Here is a 6,427-nt window from a genome sequence, read left to right on the forward strand (position 1 = left end):
TTTCGTTTCATTTCCATTATGCTTTTTAACTTGAGGTGAATTATCGCCTGTATTTTGGAATTTCTACGTATCAAATCAAATATAGATTTCGGTGAATCAGACAGTAGATTGTTAATCTGCGCAAACTCTGATGCACCTACAACATATTATAAAATACTAGTTGCGTTCTGAGTTGTACCATTGGCAAAATTGAGATCTACCACTGGGAGCATTTGGTCGCATCGGTGAACTATGGTAGTCATTGATCACCATGTGCTAACATTTGTATCAATTTGTATAGGTAGTACCATGAACGATTTTTTTGTCAAATTGACATAAATGTTAGCCTTTGGTTACACTTGGTTATCATCTGGAACCATCTGACCATATAAAACAGTGGGAAAAATTATCCTCCAATAATTTTACTGCAGTTACTGTATTCCTCCATTACAGTTATCAAAAAAGCAACTTTTAATGATTAATTTTACGAAAAATCGATGTCTTCCAAATATAAAATTTTAACAATTCTATTTCTAATTATATTGAGACGACATCGAATGCTACAATATAACTATCAATCCATCATTTATGCAAATATCGTAAACATTGTAAAATTCCTAATCATATTTAACGCCAGCAGAAAGTATATAGTTATATAACATATTCAGTTTCTCATAAACTAGAGTTATCGTTACTAAAAGAGTTATCAGCCCTTACAGCAGGTATGCTTTATTTCGGGGTATTCAAAGATAAGTAAGCAGTGCGGGAGTTTACAAGTACGACTTTTCTTACGACAAAAACACTTGATAATATTTAAAAACAGAAAATATTAACAGTTAATAAAAATTTAAAAACAATTAAAAGTATATGTGGCGTATTTTTTCATGCTTAAAAATATTTGATTCATTTAATCATTTAAAAAATCTGGGGGAATTAGCTGAGGCAAAAAACCACATAGGTCCATTAAAAAAATTAACATTTTTTTTCTTAACAAATTTTACTTTTGTTACATTTATTAAACATATGTAATCAGATACAGTCAGTGCTGCCATAACCCACAAAAAGTAACTTCACATTTAATTGTTATTAAGACAACAAAATAGTTATATGCTAATTTGGCAACAAAATGATATAGAAATCGGATGTTCAAATTATTTTATTTCATAGAGTGGGTCATCGTACCATTTTTTAAAGAACGAATATTGATAACACATATTAACGTCTATCTTTTTCGATTTTCCAAAAAATGGTACGAAAACCCACTGTATGGTAAAAAGCTAGTTTTCTTCTTTTAATTTTTAAGATTGGTCTTTAAATGGCTAAGTCCAGTTGTTTGCGTAATACTGATAACAATACAATCAGCTATATTATACTCTCTAAACAAGCGAATCGGTGGTGTAGTGGTAAGCGAGGAGTTCTTTCAACAAATGTTACTGTAAAAGCGGGTGTTCGAATCTTACGCGTTTTGGTTTTTTTGTTTATCTTTTTGTTTACATTGTTAAAATGAAATTTTCTTTTTATACTTACAGTACAGGCAACGCGGATCCCGTATTGGCCCGCGTTACCGTCACGGTATTTTTATCGTTCCCGCGATACACCATCGCGGTTTTTGATCGCGGTATGGATTGCGACCGTGATGACACCGCGACGGTGTGATTTACCGTTATTCCTGCTGCTGCTTGTTGTTGTTCTTTACCTGTACTGTCCATTACAGGCAATGTAGGTCGCGTAAATCCACGTCAAATATGCGACTTCAGATTTAAGCATAACAGCTGCATTGTAAATATATTGTGGTCCATATTATTATAAAATTAATAAATTATATTTATGAAATAGAATTTCATGACATCGGAAACTACATTCGAAATACAACATAACATGATTATTATGCTGTTTAATTTTGTGATGTGTAAATAAGAACACATATCTTTGTATTTGACGTGCTTATTTCAGTTATTATTTCTATTAGTTGATAATCCTGTTTTTATAACAATCTTAAAATTAAATATTTTCATTAGATGATCTCGTATCAATGCAGAGCAATTTCATCTTCTCATTTTATAAGTTTACACGCATAGCGCCGTAAACTGTCAATACATGACTTGTGTATGTTTTAAATTGAGAAATGAACAAATGTTGGGAATCAACTAAGAGATCTATTTTTCCATTCACTAATAAAATTATCATTCATATATAAAGTTGGTGCTGCGTTAAAGCACATGGAATCATAACGTGTATCAGTATGCGTTTCCTGTGTATACATAAAAAGTTTAAGTCACGATCATTTTCTGTGTATACATGTAGTGATTAACAAACTCAGGGTAGAAAACGACATGCCCTTGAGGGTTTTCACACCTATTCACGACAAAAGAAAAAGTCTATATCGCGTCCGGCTTCGTCTAATCGCACAACACCTTACGAGAGAGAGAGAGAGAGAGAGAGAGAGAGAGAGAAATGAGAGCAGATAGACTGAGAGAGAGAGAGAGAGAGAGAGAGAGAGAGACGTTTAGGCGTAATTTAACGTACACTTATGTGAAATATACTAATATCCAATACTAAATATTCATAAAATTAATATTCATAAAAGAATATGGTACACTGTGATTGAATCCATCATGCAATTTCAGATTTGAGTCCACGTGCTGCACCTGTCAATCAAATCAACCCGCTAGCTCTACCACGTGTTTCCTCCATGATAAAGTTTCGTTCTATTAGTTTTATTTTTAATAAAGAAAATAAGAAGTATGTTTAATTAACAGTTAAGTTTTTTTACAATGTTCGTGATGCATGATATACTGTGTTTGGAAAGTTTAATTCGTTGTGTTTTTTCTCTATCTCTCGTTTAATTTATAATGGAGGTTTTTTGCGGGAAGGAACATCTTCAACACGTTTAGCGGTTAAAGAACGCAGTAAAATAAATCAATTATTTGATGTAACTATTAGTAAAATTGTTTGATATGCATGTAGAATTCTTCTTGGTCAATCATTACACAGATTATCTACCTGCCTCATTCCTGTGTATTCTGTGCGTTCAAGCGTAGAGTGATTTCCTGTCAGTGCGACGGTTTCACACCTTTGTGTAAAACAATTGGGACTGAAGTCAAATAATGTTAACTTCGACAGTCTTAAAGCGGTTGGGGGGGGGGGGGGGGGGGGGATAAGGTTACGATTACAGGATACGGGTTTACATATTTGTAGTAGCTTTATATTCAATAAGATTACATGTACATGCCCACATAAAATGATATCAATACATTTACTGAAATGTTTAAATGTTTTTTTATCGGCATGAAATGCAAAACTTTCAAAACATGTTCTTAATTTCTTTGAAATGTGTAAGAACATAAGAACAGTTTAAAAACATTTCCTTCTCAAAATTTTTTATCTAGTTATTCTGTTAAGAGAGAGTGAGAGGGGGGGGGGGGGTTCGGTCGCGAGCGAACGCTAACCGCCGTCACGGCGGGTAGCTGGTACACCATCACGACACCATGACATGGGATACCCACAATATCTTTCGATTACATAATTTTATGCAACTCTGGGTATCTCTAAGGCTCCTTACTCTCTCAGTCAGACTGACTCTATAAGAACACACGGCTTCGCACTCAAAGATTGTCGTCGCAAACGTAACGCACTTGAAAGTGGGAATCCTCGCGCAATGACAAACGACAAGCCATACATGTACCTAAAGTAACGCAACACAAATTCAATAAAACGTGAATTCACAAAAATTGTTCTTTACACGTAAAAGACCTTGTAAGAAATGAACGGAACATGCTAAAAATACCGGGTTGGTAATTTTATAGGAAGCCCTAATTTTTAATCACTTGCTCATCATTAGTTGACACGCATGGACTTCAAAACAAACAATACAAATGTAGGCGGACCAATTAATTGTTAAGAAAACACAATCACACTGCGTACACATTTATAATTTTATTGGCAATTATAATCATTTCATGATAATTTTTAATTTAACGACCTTCTTAAAATATGATAATGGATTCAAAAATATTTTATTTGCAATTGCTGCACAAGTATTAAATTTTAAATACTTTTATAATTTATTTAATAGCTATGAAATAAAAAAAATAGTAAAAAAGACTCCAAGTATTTCGATTATAATCTCTGTCAAAATCGGGTTAAATATCGTCATTAAATATAAAGAAACATTCAATTTATTTGTCATTCGGGGAGATAACTCCCGCTTGTATACGATACTTTACCATCGATAATTTTACCGTGGCGGGGACAGGTAGATGATGAGTTTACCGTGATGGGAACGCGGTATACCTGTCTCACCTGGCCGATCACCTCGATGTGTTTATACCGTGACGGGGCGCGGGAAACACGGGATCCGCGTTGCCTGTACTGTAGGTTGCAAGGGACAGTTTCGAATAAAGTACCCGTCAATATTTTTGTAAAATTGAGAGTTGCTGTACTTGAAGGCTTATGAGTGTTGCTAAAATTCATGAAATGATTTTTAATGATTATCATAAGTTAGAGGGGTGTCTCTTGTTGAAATTGATATGCAATATGTAGGCCCCTTATGTTAGGTACATGAGAATCAGAAGTAAAATGCGAAACCTGCAGCCATGACTGTTGTGCTGACTTTACACAGTGAAAATGCAAGTTACAGACGGGAGGTAAAATAACACGAAAAGTAGGTGGATGGGACATTGTAAACTATGCACCGGTAAGATTCTGACATGTGATAGTACAACATGCACGCGGTACGGAAGGTCAACCCTCTGCAGAGAATTAGCTGGGGGAGGTCCAAAAAGCTGAAAAATCATGAAAAATTAGCAAAATATGATAGGGTCAAAATCTCATAAAAACCAGTATGTAGAGAATTTTACAGGTTTTGATTAGTAATTTTCTTCAGAAATTGGTGATTGGTCTTATAAAGAGTGAATTAAAGGTATTTGTGCTGAATGGGAACTGAGGAAATTCTAGTTACAGAGTTCCGAAGACATGCATCCCTTGGCTACAATGAATTGTATTTAAAAAACTGTCCCCTGCCACCTTAATAATATACACTGTTAAAATGTCTTTTTCTTTTCTTTTCTTAATAATTAAAAATTTGCTAATAATAACTTGAAATTATTTGATATGCTTTTTCTACTACTTTTATAAAATATGAAATGTATGTTATTCTCTTTAAGATTGCACGATTTCATATTGTAAACAGACGGTTGTTGTGCATGCAAGAAACTATTAAATGGCAAGATAAAACGTTCGATCTCTAAATCCTTGAGAGTCTTGTTAACGCAACAGGGACATACGCTGGACAAAAAGCATGTAGTTGTGCTTAAAATGCAGAATACAAGCTAAGTCAAACGTACAGTGTGCGCCTAATGAAAATTCAACGATTAACTAGGCAGGAAAATCACATTACAAATGCGTGTTTTGTTGTGAAAGAAAAAGCAAAGTAGTTGTACCAGAAGACACATAGACCCCTCGGACCAATGACCACGCGGGGGTGTTAAGGAAGCATATGGACAATTTAGCGTCTTACTTTGACTGTTATATTCAAAATCGTGAAATTAAATAAATATTTTGAATAAGATCAAAAACTTAGTATTATCCTTTAAAACAGATGTCCGTGCAATAAAATCGGGTAGTACATTACTGCCACATTGGTGCATTATCACGTGACAACTATAAATAGCTTACGTATATTCCTTAACGTAAAATGTGATAGAACAACACTACCCCTCGGTTTCTAAAATAAAATAAACTTACCAAGTGAAGGCAAATCATCTCAGTTTAATCAAAACCGCTGCTAGAATTCTATGTTCTTCTTAATTAAATAGTTATTCATCCGGCTCTCGTAAAACCTTCCCAACTTTTATTAAGTTTGCACGGAAAACGGTATGTTCCATCAAAACAACTCAAAACATGGGATTCTAGCAGCACTTTTCAAATAAAGCATTGATCAAACTAACGATACGTATAAAATTTCAAGTTCAATATATACGGGGTAGTGTTGTTCTAGGCGGATTTTTATATCGTAAACAACGACAGAGGAAAGCCTGGCCGATAAATAAAAGCAAATTTACATACCTTTTAGCGAATGATTGATAAAACTAACTTCTTTCCCAGTATTCTTATGTTCAGTTCTCAATAAATCACACCACAATACTTTATTAGAGTTCTTAGATTAGTTATATTTTGACTCTGTTTACAATGCTTTCCGATCAAATTCACACGACATTCAACTTTTAGTCATGACGTCATCAATGTGTAAATCTACGTAATACAAACTAATTTCTGAAAAAAAATTGTCTTCAGTATTTTTTATTAGTTTTTGGTCTACGTTTCGTTGCTTAGATAGTTGAATGTGTACATAATTAGTAAGATTTGTGATTTCACGGAATAACATGTAACTCAGATTCCATATGCTTCCTTAACACCCCCGCGCAACACAAAGTATGACCAGTGACGA

The sequence above is a fragment of the Magallana gigas genome, chromosome 8, assembly GCF_963853765.1.
Source record: "Magallana gigas chromosome 8, xbMagGiga1.1, whole genome shotgun sequence".
Taxonomy (NCBI): Eukaryota; Metazoa; Mollusca; class Bivalvia; order Ostreida; family Ostreidae; genus Magallana; species Magallana gigas.